Here is an 18979-nt window from a genome sequence, read left to right as displayed (position 1 = left end):
CTCCAGGCACCTCCTCAAGTCACTGGGGCCTCTGGGAAGGCAAGACGCCAAGTATTTCCACCCCAGTATTTTCAGCACCTTGCAACAAAATAAGCTCCCAAGAAACACAGGATGAGCTGAATCCAAAACCATCCAACTCCCACCATCACCAAAGCCAAAATCAGTATAGCCCCAGCCTTCCAGAACAGATGGGTTTCCAACAAGGAAACCAATGGGTGGCTCAAATGCATGGAAAAGTGTGGGTTTGGGAGCGAGGAGGCACAAAAGGTTAACCTGTTAGCTCTGTCACCAACAATCCTGGGGATGTTCCCTCTGACCTGGTGATGTTCTGCTTTAATGCAAAACAGTTGAACAAAATGATGTCTAAGGTCATTTGTAGTTCATAGGTAGGAATGAACTAGGCCTGGCAAGGTCCCCGTGGTTCCTTTTGTAATATGTATGCCTTGGAAGTCCCCATTGGTATCACTCAGTGCCATTAGGTGTGTGAAACTTCTGGGTCATCTTTCAAAATCTAATATTAAGAATTGCTAGAAAATGACTCTGCCAAGTAAGTCCGGACTCCCAAAGGTCCGGAGCCACCTGTGTGTGAGAGGAGGGATGCCCTTGGCACAGGGTAGTGGCTGGTCCAGTCTCCCCAGTCAGGGCTGCAATGCCAGGCCAGTTTTGAGGAAGAATTTGTAGCCAAAGTAAATGAGGTGGGGCCTGTCTTCACAAAGAAAAGCTTTAATGGAGCAAAGGTGACTGTCAACAGACCTGCAGAGCCTCTCATTTTGCAGAATGAAACAGATCCAGAGCCCAGAATAGCTTGGGTACCAGGCTGCAAAGCAACCGAGCACTAGCAGAGAGGCTCAAATGCAGACTCTCACGAGCCCACATCTGGCTCCTGTGACCAAAGCAGAGCCCGAGACGGCTCTCAGATTCCCAGGTTTGCACGCAGGGCCACTGAAGTTTCCCTTCAGGTCACTGTGCATAAACCTTAGTCTAGAATTCTTCATACCCAGGCTGGCTCTCCCTGGGCCTGTGGAGGCTGTGCACACATGTGTCCAGGACTCACCACAAAACTCCACGGAAGTCCCCAATGCTTGGTTTTATTTCCCAGGTTTCAGTTCCTCGATTTCAGTTCCTTGCAATCAACTAGAGCCCAAAACTATTCAATGGAAAATTCCAGAAGTAAACAATCCGGACTTTTTAACAACTTATATTATAGTATATGGTTATAAATGGTCTATGTTGTTACTAGTTCTTATTCATCCCTTCCTGTGCCTAATTTATGAAGTCTTTCACGGCTATGTACATCTAGGAGTGCCTGTTCATGGATGGTTTCAGGCATCCTCTGGGGTCATGGAACATACTTAAGGATAAGGGACAACTATATAAGGACAAATGGCCCATAGATTTTGCTTTTCTTGCTTGCTCTGTGGTACAGGAGAGGTTGAGATAAGAGTTAAAGTTTAGATCCCACAGATCTATCCACAGATAATTCCTTTGAGTCAGCAACCTCTTATTAGGGATGACCCTAGCAAAGTTCAAGGTAAACTAACCAGGAGGTCAGAAAGCCAGTCATCCCAAGAGGCTCCTCCCTGGGGGTCTGTGTCCTGGCTTGGGGGCTGCTTGGAGTGGAGACAGAGCCACCTGGTGTGAAGTCTATACCCTTCCCTGCCAGGCCCACACATGGACCTGCTCCCCATGCCTGGGGGTGGGGGGTCCAAGTGCTCCCAATATTGGTGATGGTCCCCGGATTTTAGGAGTGCGGTGGGGCAGGAGCCTGATACTGCATGCAGGATCACAGACCTATCCGCGGCCACAGACCCGCTCAGAAGTCGGCCTCTGCCTGCCACTGCAGAGACCTGAATGCACACTGAATGCCACCCTCTGCCATCACTTCCAACCACACTCCCCCTTCATCCCAAGAGCTCAGTAGGCTACTGTGGCCTCTAGCCTAGGAAGGTGAGGGGAAGCCCCTGCTCAGTCCAGTCCTGGCCTTGCTTGCTGACACCACGCCAACAGTGACATGCAGGACACCAAATGTCAGCACTTGTGCAATTTCAGAAAGGCAGGAGAAGGAGCCTTCTATCCAGTCTTTCCTTTCTTTATTCAGCCAAAACTGTGTGGTGGATCTCCTGCTGCCCAGACCTGAAGTCGGGGCACATGCATCACACATAGGCACTGAACTTATGTGTACACAGTTCACATCTATCCGCACACTCACATTTTATATGGAATACCTATTTTGCGGGACACAGTTTGGAGATGATAGTAATGGACTCAAGTCACAGATATGGAAACTGAGACTGTGGGAGGTGAAGTCTCATCCTCAAAGTCAGAGAGGCAGAGGCAGATGATAGGAGTCAAGAAGAGAACCCACTGGCACCCAGACCTGGGCAGAGGCAGGAGGTTCAGCACGGTGAACTCTGGTGTGTTATTTCAGTCCATTAGGGGATTTCGCAAAATCGCCCTGGTCCTGGGGCTTGGGGCAGGAAGGGGAGGTACAGGAAAGTGCAGAGAGTGACTCTGCCTAAGGCCTCCAGGCCCTTCCGCACCGAGGAACAGGCGGCAGTTTCCACAGTAGTCAGCAGGGGGCAGTGCACCTTGCGTTTTCGAGCCCTGCGCGCTCTCCCGCAGCACCCAGGAAAGAAAACCAGGGGGCACCGCCCGCAGCTTCTAGAAACGTGCCAGGAGTGAAATGTGGCACGCAGTAGGGGCTGAAGACATGTCCAGAAGCCGAAGGGCTAGACGAAATACATGAATTTGAATTTAGTAGTAGAAATGGGGAGGAGAAGGAGAGAAGGTGTCGGGCCCCTGTCAGCTCCCCTATGTAGCGGCCTTGTCTCTGAACAGTGTATGCACCTACTGTGTGTCAGGTGCGGTGGCGGCGACTGGGCAATCTCGTTCCCTGCTCACGTCATTTTCCGGCTGGCAAGGCTCTCCCCATCTCTCCCCTTCCCCGCCCCCACTCAGCCGCAGAGCGGGGGTGGGCGCTCGCTGTCTCCCTGGGGAACCATCTCCGCACAGATCGTTGGGCGTGGGGACCCGCGAGGGCGATAAGCCGAGAAAGGCGAGAGGTCCCCGGAATCACACGTGAAAACCCCGCGAATGTCTGATGCGGCGACGCAGCAAGCTTGTCCCTGCCCTCAGGGTCAGGGCTGTCTCCCTCTGCGGGACTCGCCTGGCCCACGAGACGCAGTGGCCGGCCCTGCCCCCACACACTCTTGCGTTTCTGGGGCCCGCACGTGCCCCCCTAGTGGAGTGCCACCACGCCGGGTGCGTGGTAGGCGCCGGCTAGGACCCTCGCATTGGAGAGAGGAGAGACTCAGCTCCAGCGTACAGAGCCCAGCTGGGAGACCTGGCCACAAGGCAAGGCGAAGGTTTATCTGTGCTAAACTGGGGCGCAGCCTCAATCCCCATCTCAAGTTCGGCGGCGCTTACTCCTGCAAGGTCACTCTCAAACACTCACGCTGAAAGTTGCGCCACCGTCCGATTCCGAACTAGCTGTACCCCCAGCAACTCGCCAAGCCCCAGAGTCACCCTTCTCCATCCCAGTGCACTCCTACAAGGGGCGGACCCTGCTTGCGCAGGTCACACACGCTAGAGACGCAGACAAGTTGCTAACTTTTGTCACATTATTTCTTAGCAGCTGAGACGCCTAACGGGGCTGGGGAGGACTCAAGAGTTTCGAATTGCCACCAACACCACCACTGCCACTGTGATCCCTCCGCCCACCGGAATCCCCCACCTCCCACCACGCCGCGTCCAGCTGACCGGTCCCTGGCGCCAACTTCTCCCCTGATCCGGGGCAGCCTAGGCTGGAGTCGTCCCGGGAGCTGATAGCCTCCACCTGAGTCTGCGCCTGCTCACAACGGATTGGGAGACTGGATCCGGATACTGTCCCATCGCCTCTGGGCCGGATCACTAGCGGCCTCTGCGCGCCCCCGAGGTATCCCAGCCGGAGACCCGGGCTTCACTCTAGAGCACAGGGTACTCGCTGCCCCTACGGGTCTCCTGACCCCTGGCGCGGGTCGGGTAGATCCAACCGGTGCCGGGCGCAATGTCACTGGGGCCGCTACAGGACCGCTGCCCCAGACGGCTGTAGGCTTACTGCTGAGCTCCGGGCGGTTCCTCCAGTAAGCTCTGGAGACCCCAGAGCCGGAGCCTCCTCCCATACCTTCCTCTCCCAAAGACCCAGGTGGTAGCTGCGGCCCGGGAAGTGGTCTCCCTACCGGTATCTTTCTTCCAGTGCCTGGGGTCTTCATTCCCACCTCCACCGTCACACCCTGCTAGTCCCCTGCCTACCCCTTCTGTTCCTGGGTCCGGACTATCACCCCTGCACTAGGAGAACACACAGGAAACTGCCCGAACCCCAACTCGCGCGGACGCAGTCCCCCGCGCACCCCGGGCAGCATTCGGCTTCGCGCGCACACTCACCACGGCTGAAGACAGGCTAGAGTTTCCCGGCTTTGGGCATGGAGGGGTTCCGAAGAGTATGTAAGACGCGGGTGTCCGGAATACTCACCCCTGCCCAGCTCACCGAGCCGCCTCCTCCTGTCTCCCCTTCTTCTCCTTCTCTTCTTTCTCCTCCCTCCGGTCTAGGGCTCTTTGTCTTTGCAAAGTGTCGAAACTGTCTGGCATAGTGGGGCTCCTCCGGCGGAGGCTAGAGCCGGGGAAGCGGGAGGCGGGGTGAGGATGGGAGCGGTCTCGGGAACACCTTCCCCGGGGTGTAACGGGAGCGGGAGGCGGGGCGACCACCGAGGGGCCGCCTCCCGTGGCCGGCCGGGGCCGCGAGCGGGGCGCGCCTGAGCCCGGCCACCGCCTCCTCGGCGCGCGGCCCTCCCCTTCCTCCGCCCTGCGCCCGCCCTCCGCGCCCCGCGCTCCCCGGCGCCCCTCCCGCCGGACTCGGCTCGGCTTTCCCCTCTCTGGGGCTTCCTGAGAGCCGAATATAGCTCGGCCGAGCCACGTGGACTGCCGCGGGCTGGGCTGAGGCCCGGCTGGGGAGACGCTGGAGGCGGCGGTAGCGGCGGCGGCGGCGGCGCGGGGACCGTATCACCGCCCAAAGAGCGGCTGTGCTGGGAAGCTTCGCGACTCCCCGGGTCTGGTCACCGCCGAAAGCGGGAGAGGCTAGGGAAGAGCGCCGCGGCGGCCCAGGGGCCCTGGGGTCAGCCCCGGGAGGAGGCGATGGGCGCACACCGAGCGGACTTGGCGGTGCCCAGAAGAGCCCGAGTCGGGTGCACGGTGGCGAGAGGGGCCGATTTCCCCTGCTGGCGACCGGGCAGCCAGCCGACTGCCTCTAAAGGCGCGGGACTCGAGGTGGGATTTAGAGAGAAGGAAGAGGGAGGAGCGCAGTGAGGGCGTGGGGGAGCCCTGGCCGGCGCATCCCGGCTTCGGAGCCGCATAGCTGGTACCGAGATCTGGCCCCCGCCCTTCTCTCCTCTTGCCGCGGATTTTCCTCCCTGATGCAGAGGCTGCCGCTCGCAGTCCATAGCCCGGGAAGGCTGGGTAGTGGGAGCCAGTGCAGGAGCCGGCACCGAGGCAGCCTGGGGCGTGTGCTTTGGGGTTTGGGGATTAGGTTTGAAGTTATGCCCTCCCTCTTACAGGGAAATGAGGCGACGGAGACTTATTTTGATGAATGGCAGAGAGCTGATCTTGGAGGCTAAATGCTGTACCCAAGATTGAAGAGGGATTTCCAAAAATCTGGTTTTTCTGCCTTATTTATTCCTCACTGGTTGGGACTCTCTCTTTTGCAACTTCTGGTGGAATGTTAAGAGGAAGAGGCAAAGTGCCTATGGGTCAGTTTATTCTTCCAGCTCCCTTTCTCCAGGAGGAGGCCAGCCTTTTGTAGTGGAAGGTGAGGGAGAACTGCCTTGCCATTCCTTCATCCACCCGAGGGCTGCCTTGTCGCATGGTTTCAGCAAACCCTGGGCTGCGCTCCATGGATGGGTGATCTTAAGCTAGTTCCTGGGTCCCTCCGCATCCTGAGCTTTGTGCCTTGTTTTCCTTTTTTGTGAAAAGGGGCCTAATAACAGTGTCCGTCTGGTGGGGCTGTGGCGATGAGGATTCACTCTCATATAGTTGATCCCTTGGAAGCGTACTTAGCACCTACTGAGCGCTCAGGTGGATTTGGCCTGGAGGCAGCGCACCTTTCCGGCAGGTGGCCTGCCCTAGGTGATGAGGTGGAGGTGTGTGGAAGACTTCAGGGGCATGGGAGAGAAGAGATATTTAAAGAAGACTGAAGTAGAAGAGAAACTGATCAAAAGGAGAGGAGGAGAGAGAGAAAATTAGCCACTACCTAGGGAAGAGATGTCAGAAAGAGAAAAAGGCCAAAACAAAACAACTAAGCATTCAAAAAGTGCATGGATCTGCTGGCCGCCTTCAAGGACCCTGTGAGCCCCATGGGCCTGCCCTGCCTGACCAGGAGTTTGACAGAAAAGGTTTGGTGCTTCATGAACTGATGTGAGCCCTTGGCCTGGCCCCATTGCTTTTGGTTTTGATGCTAGGGAGTGGGTAGGCACTTTGTCCTGTCTGGAAGTGTCTCCTGGGGTCAGACTTTGCCCCCAGTCTGACCCCAGTTGGCACTCCCCAGCATGCTTGTGTTGGAAGGAGAGGGGGAAGCAGAGAGTTCCAGTGACACCAGCTACCATCCTTTCCAGCTGAGTGACTTCAATCTGGACCACTCAGATTCTCAGCACCCAGAGGTGTGACTCAGAGCATCATCATTGTGACTCTGCTGGTGGTCGGCTGCTCTGCTCTCCTCACAGGGAAAGCGGAGCCTGGCAGATCTGCATGGTTCTCTCTGCTGGCTGTGCGACTCTTGATTTGACAGCTTGCTGTGCATAGGGAACACGCTGTGTTTTGCCCCCTGCTGACTGCAGTCCCTGTCTCTGCTGATCATGTGGTAGATACTCAGTAAAGAGTTACAGGATGAATTAATAAAAGAAGTGTTGTTTATTGTGAGGATCAAATAAAATAGTGCATGGGGAAGCACTTTGAAAAATGAGAAAATGCTGTTCTGATATGAGACTATATTACTCTATTCTGGTAGAGTTTATAGACAGAAGTTCAGATTAGGCAAATAAATAGCTCAGGCCATTCATTCCGTTGCTCCACTTTGCAGCCTAGAACCAAAACTAACTCAGGTTTTGCCCTGGATTCTTGGTGGGTCCCTGGATATCTCCACAGTGATGTGGAAGTTTGTTGTTAAAATGACACAGTGGTTAAACACGTGCACTATCACCTTATCTGTATGAAAGGCTGCACACCAGCAGCCTCTGTGTCCACTCTGGTGTGTTAGCCCAGGCATGGCCTTTCTCTCCACCCACCCTGCTTCCTTTCTGTTAGAACACTTTTCTTCCCAGGTAGCAGGACTCTCTCCTGGTCTTTTTGTGTGTGTGTGTGAGTTGTGAAATTCCATGCAAGCAGCTCTTTTGATGCCCTGGACGATTTCCAGGAGCTAGGGAAACAGGGCTGTGTGCCAGAGGCCTGTGCATGCATTCCTCCTTGTCACCCCCAGTGGATCTCCCCACAGGCGCTGCCAGAAAACAACTGGTAGGAGTCCCTGGGGGGAGCGCCTGCACAGTGGGTCTCCTGGGAGCCTTGACATTGATGTAGTGCTCACTGCTACCTCCCACTTGTTCAGAGGAGCAGCAGCACAGCTCTCAGTAACAATGGTTAAAGAAATTGATTGCTTCCTTTCCCTACCCCCTTCCTTGGCACATCAGAGTGGAAAGATCCTAATGGGTTCTGAGCCCATTGGGGTGATTGTGCAGAAAAGGAAAGGGCCACCTAGCTTGTGAGAGATGAGCTCAAGGTGCCAGGCACATGGAGTTCTGTGTTTTGAACCAGGCTGTACTTAGGTCCTGGGACTATACAGACCTCTATGTTTCCTTAGCAAAAAGAAGTTGATCTTATGCCCACAGAAGAAGCTGGGAGGAGAAACTGCCCGTCTACATGCCTGTGTGTGCGTGTGTGTGTGTGTGTGTGTGCGCGCGCGCGCGCGCGCATGTGTGCAGGCCCCTCCTCTCTTCTCCCTACCCCCAGGCTTCCTCTGTTGAATCCAGGATCTCCCCTACAATTTTCTGCATGTTGGTGACCCCAGGTCATGGCAATTGTAGAAACAGTCTTAACTTCATTTTCCCCTCTTGATCCACTTCACATTTTAGTTTTCCCAGGAGAGGAATCTGATTGACAGGCCTCATCCCCAGGGTCATGGGTCACCCACCCAACCTGACCTGAATAGGCTGCCCAGGCAGCATGTGTCCACCCCTCTGGTGAAGTAAGAGAGCCCTGCAGAAGATGTAGCACTGTGGGGAATGCAGGACACATGGCGCCTAAGCCCCCTCCAGCCTGTAGCACTGAGAATCCAGGGGGGGCATAGGGTTAGCAGAACTATTCAGCAGAACCGTAAACTTGACACCGTTCACACAGGTTAGACCCAAGTTCCCACTAAACCAGCTGATAAGTTTCAGTCATGATCACCGTTATCTCTTTGTCCGAAATGGGCTCAGGAATGAGACTGAATCCATATTTGGACCACCAAGATATGGAGACAAATATGCCTGAGTCTTTCAGGAAAAATGTTTAGAGTAAGTCCTGGTCAGGGGGTGGGGGGGTGTAGCTTATGGTGGAGCACCTGCTTAGCATGATCAAGGTCCTGGGTTCAAACCTCAGCACCACCAGAAGATAACAAAACAACAACAACAAAAAAATACTAAGCCCTAGAAAGCTCATTTCCAATTTGACATGAGCAATAAAATGTTTGTGACATAATTTCTCCGAGTGATGTCTTGTGTGCCTGGAGGAAGTCAAGTTGAAGACAGGTTGCTGTGGTTTGGTGATTTAATCGTGTCCCCCAAGGATCCATATATTAAAGGTTTAGCCATGAGGTAGAAGTACTGAGAGGTACTGTGGACTTCAAGAGGTGGGGCTTTGTGCAAAGTCCTCAGGTCATTGGGGGTGTGTCCTTGAACTGGGTTCTGACCTGTGTGTGCTGTGGTTGGAGATGTGACTGCTCCTGTGTAGGCCCTGACATGATGCATTGCCATCTGCCACCTTCCCCAGACTAAGCCAGTGGAGCTGCCTGATTGTGGAGCTAAATGAACCTTTTCACTTTGTAAGCAGCCCGTGTCGGGATTCTGTTGTAGTAGCACAAAGCTGACAGATACCAAAGTAGATCCAAAAACCTGGCCACACCACACCTGAGCCTCCCTCCAGACTCCCTGTCATATAAGTCAATGAAAGACCTGGTTTTAAACCATTTTGGGTCGTGGTCCTGCTACCTGCCGCCACTCATTTATTTTCCTGAAGACGCCCTTCTTTCCGTCAGGTCACTCCCAAGCTCAAAACCCTTAAAACTGCAGTGGCTCCCCATGGCCTAGCCAAGAGTATCTGACTTTCCTGAGGTCGGCAGTTCAGATCCTTCTTGAAGTGGCCCCAGAGTGTTTCTCACTTGTTTTCTTCTAATACTTTTTACAAACCCTGTATTGACAGGCCTGACTCAGCCCCAAAGCACTGGTTAAATTCCATGTTGTATATTCCTGAAAACATAGATCTCCATCTCGCTGGGGTGCTGAAGATTTCCTTATCAGCCATGATGGGGTCTCCCCAGCCCCCAGGGCACACAGAAGTCCCGAGGCCTAGTGCAGGGCCCAGCTTGATGGCACCTGCTTCTTATTGTCCTCTCTACTCCTACAGGGATGCCCACTGCCTTGGGCGGCAGAGGTATAGGGCCATGACTCCTGAGCGTCCTCACCATAGGGTCCAGCCTTCCTAGCTGGAGGGGTCTCCTAAGCTGCCGTGACCACTTACCACAGGTCTGGTAGCCAGCAGTGGAGGAAATTGGCCCCTCTGTAAGAGGCCAGAAGTTGGGTATGGAGGTGTAGGCAGGGTGGGTTCCTTTGGGTTCTTAGAACCCGCCGCATGCTCTCTGAGTTTCTGAGCTGATGGCAATCCTGGGCACTCCTCGGGTTTCCTGCCCCCTGCTCCTTCAACTCTCTACATCAGGACACCAGACCTCCCCCCGCTCGGCCTTCTTGGAGGTCCAGGCCTTGACAGTGGCTTCCTCTCTCGAGCACCAGCTGATGGCACCATCTGCAACGTGTTGTTTCTCCTTTCTTCCTCCCACTCTCAGGAGAGCTCTTGCCCCTTTTCCTGTGCCAGTGGGTCCAGTTTGCCTTTCAGATGACCCATGACGTAGGCTCTTTCCAGCAGCAGCTCCTGAGGCCAGGGAATGACTTTGGCATGGACGTGGCCTACCCAGGAGACCCCTACAAATGGACGTTTGGGTGAAGTGTCCCGCCAGGCCCGTTAACCCAGGTTCCACTCACATCGGCCAGAGGAACGCTCCCAGATACCCACCAGTGGACTTCACATGTGGACCGCCCGTTCCCTGGCAGGACCCTCACCACCCGAACCCTGTCTGATGCACTTCCCTCTTTTCAAGGCAGAGTGCAGGGGTTGCCCCTGTGTGGAGGCTTTGCCACTGTCCCCTGTCCACCCTGTCTCCTCTGTCATGAACCCTTCCGTCTCCCAGTCGGGTATCACTGTGTATTTAGTAGCTGTTTGATTGTTAAGTTCTATTTCCACTTAGATGGAAGGACCTTGGAGAAGAAGTACAATCCTTCCTTCATTCAACAAAAATACGGAGAGCACCACTTTGCCAGAGGTGGTCCTAAGTGTGGGAATGTGGAGGTGACCATGACAGGGCCCATCCTCAGAGAGCCCAGAGTTTGTCAGGGGATGGCCTCTCTATCTCACTGGGCCATGCTGTGATATGGTGGAGGGTCTACTGAAGCCACTGTAAGGGCTCCTTCCAGGACCTGTGAACGTGAACGAGGCGTGTGAGCGGAATGTCTGCAGCACCCTAACTGCACGGCTCTGGAAGCCAGGGAGCAGCAGGGCTCTGGGAACAGTGCTCCGTGGTGGCGCTGGCAGTGCCAGATGATCTTGGGCATCCAAGGCGCCAGGGTCTGACCTTAGGAATTGTCTTGGAGGGAAGCTGGAAGGAGGTAGCTACAACTTGGGAGCATGAAGCAGAAGACAGGGCAGGTCGGGCAGTGAGACAGGCAAACGCTCATGCTTCCGTTCCCAGCATGGCAGATGGAGGCGAGGCTAGTGGTGCAGTCCCCAACAACCGTCTCCTGCCTTTTTCTTGCAATGGAATCATGTTGGCTTTCCTTTAAACACATGTTTTATCTAGAGAGAGCAGATTTTTAATGGCCACCCAAAGTGAGAGTGATTAGGGTGAGAAGCAGAAGGACTTTGACCCTGAAGGCGTCTTCCAGCAGTGGGACGAACACCAGTGGCATCTTTGGGGACTCTCCTGTTTTGTGAAAGGACCGTGCAGCAGTGTTTAACCGCATACCTAGTCCACGCAGGTTTTCTGTTACTGCAACCCAAGTAAAACTGTGACTCCGGGGGCATGGTGGAAGTCTCCTGGGAAGGAGGAGAGAGAGGGGTACTGTTTTTATATGTCACATTTCAGTTTTTTATGGAGCACTCATTTGCAACTCATTCTGATTACCAATCTTGCATAAAAACCTCCCCAAAATTAGAGACAAAAGAAAAGACAGCTCTTCCTTATGACCCTCTGCTCTATGGGTCAGGGATTTGGACAGAGCTCAGTAGCATGCTGACCTGTGTCCCATCATGTCTGGGTAGTCTTGAAGTCGAGGGCAACTCAGGGCTGAGGGATCTTCACTGTGTGAAGGCTGAGCACAGATATACTGACCAGAGCATCCTACGGCCTCTCCATGTGGCCTGGGTGTCTTGCAGCATGAAGGCTGGACTCTGAGAAGGAGTGGCCCAACTGAGCTGGTAGCAACCACCTGCCTTTTATGACCTAACTCATCAGCTCGTCATCCCTTGGTATCCACAGGAATTGATTCCAGGAAGCTCCTTTAGACACGAAAATCTGCCCGTGCTCAAATGACAGAGTATTGACGTAAAATTTATATATATCCTGTTTGTATTGTATCTAGCTTACTTATAATACCTAAGACAATGTAAATACTACTTGAATAGTTGTTAGGCTGGATTGTTTAGGGAATGGATCATTTACAGTGTGAACAGTATAGATGCAATTGTTTTCTGAATATTTTTGATCTGTGTTTGGTTGAAACTGCAGACACAGAATCCGCAGGTGCTAAGGGCCAACCAGTAAGTAAACCTCTTACAGGAGGATTGACAATGTCTGTTGCTATGTTTTGGCCACAGGCCATTGGGTTTTCAGGACTTGGAGGCAGACTAGATTCACAGCCAAGAGGTAGAGGAGGGAGGCTGGTGGATGGGATAGCCTGGGACAGTGTGGCAAATGCCTGTCCTCAGTAAAGGCTTAGAGGATGAATCGTTCACTCGGGAAGGGGCTTCTACAGGTGCTCTCCACCCCTGCCAAGAGCAGCCACTCTTTGATCTGGTCTGAAGAGAAGGATCTCGGTTGACTGAGCCTCTAGCTACCCCCTGGTATTGGACAAGCAACCCTCAGAGTTCCTGCTTCTCAAACTTTAATGTGCACAAGAATGACCTCAGGAGGTTTATTCTAAGTACAAACCCATGGGCTTCCTCCCAGGGATTCTTTCCAGTGGACCTGGCAGTGTAGGGGGACAGGAATCTGTCTTTGTAAAACTGGTTTCATCTGTAATGTGGCTGAATTCAGGGGCTGGTCCACGGCGAGACATGTCAGTGTTGTTTGTATAATTAGTAAATCCAGTTAGAGTAGGATTTCAAACTAGGTTCTGTGGGGCCTGAGGGTGCCACACGGGACACCCTTCTGCATCAGTGGATTTAGTGGATAGTCGTTGGGTGCTTTAGGCCAAGCCTGGGGCTGGACATCAGGTGGACATCAGGTGGACACTGTGTCTGCCTGCAGAGACCTGACGTCCTAGCAGCCGGGAGGAGCTGCGGCAGGCATCAGGAGCTCAGTAAGGTCACTGTGAAAGGGAAAGTGCAGGGTGCCATGATATGGAATAAGAAGGAAAGGGGGGGGTGCACCCATGCCCCTGTGCGCCCCCCTCCCTCCACATACGGGCGCACTCTTCCTGGGAACCAAGTCACTGATGTAGGTGATCCCTGAGGGTCTCTGCTCCAGAACCTTTCATCCTAGGACGTTCTGTGACTTTACCTGTGAATAAAGTCAAAAGAGGCCCAAGGCATTGCTGAGTTTAAATTTGAGATGGCTTGGTTAGTACCCTCATTCTTGAAAAGAAATTGTGAGGCTCTTTAGGGATCAAAAACATCCTACGTCATGGTTTGGAGACACCTGGAAACAAGGACTTCTCCTGGGGGATTGAGTGAGAGGTCAGGGGGAGAAGACAGCAAGCCACCCACCCGAAGCAGGAAGCCACAGGTGGGGGCGGGCCCTGGAGGGTGGGCCCGGCTGTGGCTCAGGTGCCTTGGGCTTGTGCATCTGAGTTGATGAGTTTTCATCTGCAAAATGGGCATCATGGTGCCCATACCTTGAAGTCGTTTTAAGGAAAACAATTATATGGAAAAGAATTGCTAGCTCAGTGCCAGATACTTAGCAAGCACTCAATAAATGATGCCCATTACTAATTTAAGTATCTTTCCTATGCGTATTGGACTTGTCAATATATCCGCAAATGTTTTATAAATGAGAATGGAAAATTCCATAGTTTGGGAGCTGCCCAATGTCAGGGCCCTGCCCAATGTCTGTGCCTGCCTCCCCGGGTTGGGAGCCCGGGGGTGGTTTTCTCCAGTGTGTGCCACCAGGCTGGCCTCTAGCATTGAGTTCGCCCCCTCCTCATTTCGTCTTGCTTTGTGCAAAGGAGAGAAAGTTATTTTTTCCAGTGGACACCAAGCACACATATCCAAATTTGGACTGTTAGGCTTCCATGTTTTCAAAGAATGAAGATGGTAGCCATGTATGTTGTTGACAAAATAAGGAGGATCCTGAAATAATTTTTTCCCTCTCTCCCTCCCTCCCTCTCTCTCCCTCTCTCCCTTTCTCTCCCTGTCTCTCTCCATCTCTCCTCCTCTTTCCCCCCTCTCCCTCTCAATTTTTCCCTCTCGCCCCCCCCTCTCCCCGACTCCCCTCCCTCCCTCTCTGACCCTCTGTCCCTCTCTCCCTCTCTCTCTCTCCCTCTGTCCCTCTTTCTCTCTCTCCCCCCTCTCCCCCTCTCTCCCTCCCCCTCTCCCCCTCTCCCCCTCTCTCCCTCTCCCCCTCTCTCCCTCTCCCCCTCTCTCCCTCCCCCTCTCCCCCTCTCCCCCTCTCTCCCTCTCCCCCTCTCCCCCCTCCCCCTCTCTCCCTCTCCCCCTCTCTCCCTCTTCCCCTCTCCCCCCTCCCCTCTCTCCCTCTCCCCCTCTCCCCCTCTCTCCCTCCCCCTCTCCCCCTCTCCCCCTCTCTCCCTCTCCCCCTCTCCCCCCTCTCCCCCTCTCTCCCTCTCCCCCTCTCCCCCTCTTTCCCTCTCCCCCTCTCCCCCCTCCCCCTCTCCCCCTCTCCCCCTCTCTCCCTCTCCCCCTCTCCCCCTCTCTCCCTCTCCCCCTCTCCCCCCTCCCCCTCTCCCCCTCTCCCCCCTCCCCCTCTCTCCCTCTCCCCCTCTCTCCCTCTCCCCCTCCCCCCTCTCCCCTTCTCCCCTCTTCCCTTCTCTCTGGAGCTGGGGATGTGAACCTAGGACTTCACACATGCTGAGCTGCACCCCCCGCCCTTCTTGTGTGATTCTGAGACAGGGCTGTGCCAAGTTTCAGACCTTGGCTCTGAGTGGATCTTGGGGCATTTGCCTCCACTCCTGGCTCTTCTGATGGGCCAGCTCTCCTAACACTGAGCTGCAGCTCTTTTTCTGTTTTTCCTTGGTTGTTAAATAACCCACAGTGCACAGGTAAGCAAGGGCCTCTGCAGCTCCAGCCTCAGCTCTGGAGCCTCGAGAATGAAAGGGGACAATGGCAGGGGTCACTCTCCAGTGCTGCTGCTGCTGCTGGACAAAGTGGTGTGTGCAGAGCTCAGTGAGTTGCTGTTGCTGTGTCCATGGGAATTGACCGCATCCTAGTACTGACTGACAGCTGAACCTGACACCAAGTCCCATGGAGCTCTGGCCCCAGGTCGAGGCATCCACCCGTCTCAGTCACTTGGCATCACTGGGACCAGAAGATCCTTCAAGAGCAACATAAAGGAGGAAAATTTATCATGACTCCTGGTTTCAGAAGTCCAGTCTCTGGTCACCCGACACCATGGCTCTGGGCAGAGGTGAGGCAGGCATCATGGTGGAAAGGTGTGGCCGAGGAACGCAGCTCAGGACGTGGCAGCCAGGAAGCAGAGAGAGGGATCAAGGCACCAGGGACAAAATGTGTCCCAACAGCATGCTCTCCAGCCACACCCCACCTGCCCGTGGCCACCACCCAAATAATCCATCAGTGGACTAATCCCCCACAAGGTTATACTTCTCATAGTCCAATCCATCCACCTCTGGAAATCTTGCATTGTCCCACACATGAGCTTCTGGGGGACTCATGATACCTAAACCATAATAACTTGGTATCTAACTCAGAATAATATAATATCTATCTCATATCCCACTGATTTTGAATGTCAATTAGGTAAAACCACTTAAGTCATTGGGTGTCTTAGGAATGTGACCTTGAACCAGATCTGGGAGAAGGCTGGATCCATGGACCAGTGAAGGTTGGCTGTGAAGCCCTGTGTGTGGAGGGGCGAAGGTTCAGGATTTACTCATGTCAATCCTTGGAAATAAAAATTCAAAACTGTGGCTTCAACATGTAGAAATTAATTTCTCCTTCACATCCTCACAGCAAGGCTGGTGTGGCATTCTTCGGTGTTGGGTGGGGCGGGGGGACCCAAGCTTCTGTCCATGTTCCACACAGGGAGTAATAAGAACCGCCATCCATTCCCAAGTTCACCTCATAGTCTAAGTTGGTTTTTCCAGTTCCTGCCATCAAACCTTTATTCTAAGCATCCAGAAAGAGAGAAGAGCATATCCTTTACCTTCAAGGACATTTCCTACAGAATTCATACAGCACTTCTGCTTACATCTGGGCGTCTCTTAGTTACCTAGATTTGAGGGATGCTGACAGATGCACTCCTTATCCTAGGAACACAGACGCCAAGGGGAATATTTATTTGGGATAAGCTATTATACTGCAGGGTAAAGGGGGTTAGGCCCCTATGCTTAGACCAAAGCCAAGGCTGTGAAAAACAGTCCCATCTGTAAAATGGGGAGCTGTCGTTCCTGGTTGCCATAGTAACTGGAGAACAGACCCTGATTCCTGATCGGGAAGTGGTTCGTCCTTGCACCTAAGGCCCTGAGTGTGCACCCTACCTCTCGGAGGAGACATTCTTGTGAGGTCAGACACAACTTGTTTACTCTGGCACTAACTCCCTGCCCACCGTGGGAAAGTCTAGCATCAGGCTGGAGAGGAGGAGGTGGCAGGAGTGGTACTGTGGTCTGCCACTGCGTGCTGGGTAATAAACGAGGTCTGTGATGTGTGGATGGCAGATTCATCTTCAATGGCATTTAAAAATGTGACTGGGTAGTCACTTAGTTTAGATCGAAGTTTTCATGAAGACTCTTTAAAGAAAATAGTACAAAGCGTCCCCACTCGACTGTGGAAGAGAACCTGAGAGCCTTCTGGGTGGGCCTCCTGCTGCCCTGTGCCCCGAGTGCTTTCTCCTGTCATGTCAGGTCGCACATTGGCCTAAACCATCCTTCGCCAGGATTCCTTGTTTGAAGCTACTGAGGGTTATTGCAACATTGAGAGACCCCTGGAAAGTCACGGTCAAACATAGTCTATGTTGAAATGGATTTGCAAGTTGAATTCAAAGACCTAAGAAAAACTGGATTCCGATTATTTTAATATTAATACACTTATAGTAATCAATGCCTACCTTTATCAATACACAAAAGCCGCCCTCACAGGGAATGTCTTTTGTAAATGCATGTTGACATATTCACTTTCATCTTTATTGATTCATATACAAAATAGGAGGGCTCTTTATTAGTAGAGCCAGTTTTTGTTTTTGCTTCAAATTAAATCCTTATATGTGGACCTGTGTTTTGAGAGGTGACCCTCCGAGTAGTCTGGGGTGCTTGGCAGTTGAGGTGTCCCGAGCTGGGTTCACTCGGACCACTTACTAGAGGAAACTGTGCTTTATTTATTCTGTCTACATGTCTGACCTCGACTTCCCATTTCCTGAGTTAAAGTAGTCGTAAGAATCCCTGATTCCAAGTCCAGGGTTTGCTCGTTCAAGTTAATCTCTGAAGCCTCCTAGCTGCATGACCTCAGGTTCCTTACATGGAAGTTCTTAGAATGACAACAGGTCTACAGCAGGTGCTCAATGTATGTTAATTACTGTAGTTTATTATTATCATCTAGTTGCTGAGCTTTTCCTGAAATTGTATGAATTAAACCACATTTTTCCACTGGATTCTTTTTGTCCGCCTTTTGAATTAGGATTACCTTCCGCTTCTTGTAAGTAAAGTTTTCTGGCGACAGCAAGCTCAGTGTGAAGAAAACGACATCAGGGGGTGCGCAGAAGAGGCCTGGCCTTGCCCCCGGGCCTCCCTCTGTCTGCTTCAGCAGCTTACGATCACCCCAGGGACCAGGGACCACCTAGACCCTGTCTCAAAACCTCTGTGACCTGCTGGGGCCCTTCTTGGTTGGTGCTCCCATGGCCTTCTGCAGCCAGCGCTGCCGTCCTGGGCCATAGGATCCTGTGCAGAATAGGGACTTCAAACAGGCACGATATCCCCGGTGGCTCTGTGACATTCACAGGATGCCTTGTCCACACGGGGACCCAGAGTGTTTATAAATGTGTAGCACACTCAGCAGAAGTCAGCCTGGGGGGGTGGGGAGGAGAAGCAGTGGAGGAGGGGCCATTGAATGGATCACGCTGATAGATGCACTCTATCAGGAAGGGGAAGAGGGGGAGGGGTGGGGGGGAGGAAGAGGCAGGAGGAGGGGGAAGGGAGCAGGGGAGGAGGAGACCCAGCCCACCCAGATGTGCCTCTAGCCTTGGATGTCTTCTAGGACACCTGTCATCTGCAGGAGGAAGGTGCCAGCCCCTGCCATGGCTCCCACAGACCTGCGTGCACAGCCCTGCCAGCCCTCCGTCCCCAGTCCTGCCCCTGTCCCCCACCTGGCCTTATGATCCTGCTCCTCCTATTTATTTTGAGCTCCTTTGAGCCAACCATTCCTTGGTGCCTTTCCTTCCCTGTGGGCCACCTCATCCCCCTGGCAGTGGCCACCGTCTTGGCCACACATGGTCTTCCTGACTTCTCCACCTGCTGCCCAAGGTGCCTCCCAGGTAGCCCTGTTCTTGCCCTCCTCACAGGTCACCTGGCCTCCTTGACGGCGGGTCTGTGTGTGGTGCCCACCGTCAGCCTGATCCCTGACACAGAGCCATGGTGCCTAGTACTGACGGGACTTGGCCTCCCCGGGCCACACTGCCCCTCTCCGTGAGGGTGAGGAGGGGCAGTGTGGAGAACGGTCCCCTGGAGGTTGTGGGTGTGGGTCTCTCCTGCCCGGGTGCTACAGGAGGGCACAGGCTCTCTTCCTTTCTCACGGAGGGCCCTGGAGCTCACACAAGTGGCTTGAGATGCTCAGATGGACACTAAGCAGGATAACAAACTCGCCCAGCACGCAGACGCACATCCTGTCCACCACGACCTGAAATGGAAGGGCGGCCCGGCCTTGTAGGTGGACCACCATGTCCCACTCAGCCCCACAGGAGGGGCAGCCTGAACTCTCCCCAGAAGCAGAAGCCAGGTCCCTGGAATCCGTGGATGCCGGGGTTCAGTGTCAAGATGCAAGAGTTCTGATGCCCCTGAGCAGTGTCTGGGCTTGTGACAGCAAGGTGAAAAGAGAGCATGTCAGTGCCACTCTCTGGTGACAGCGTGACAAGGTCAAAACAACTCACAGCAAATGCCACTGACTCAGACTGCAGGGAGCCGCTGGGACATTCACAGGAGACATCCTGGGTGTGAGGCCCCTCCCCAGAGGCCCTCACCTGCGCGCTGTCCTTCTG

At 53.7% G+C, this 18979-nt stretch overlaps 1 non-coding gene across 1 annotated transcript in view; it reads right to left on the bottom strand.

Moving 5' to 3' along the window:
• The window catches only part of LOC101975814 (uncharacterized), a 43901-nt gene extending 39073 nt beyond the window's left edge, over nucleotides 1-4828 (bottom strand). Inside the window, exon 1 of the transcript XR_013423774.1 lies at nucleotides 4511-4828. This is a non-coding gene — a transcript (uncharacterized LOC101975814). The remainder of the gene's footprint in view (nucleotides 1-4510) is intronic.
• Between the last annotated feature and the right edge of the window lie 14151 nt (nucleotides 4829-18979).

Source organism: Ictidomys tridecemlineatus, chromosome 7 (genome assembly GCF_052094955.1).
Source record: "Ictidomys tridecemlineatus isolate mIctTri1 chromosome 7, mIctTri1.hap1, whole genome shotgun sequence".
In the NCBI taxonomy this organism is placed as follows: domain Eukaryota; kingdom Metazoa; phylum Chordata; class Mammalia; order Rodentia; family Sciuridae; genus Ictidomys; species Ictidomys tridecemlineatus.
This window is presented reverse-complemented; position numbering and strand designations above follow the sequence as displayed.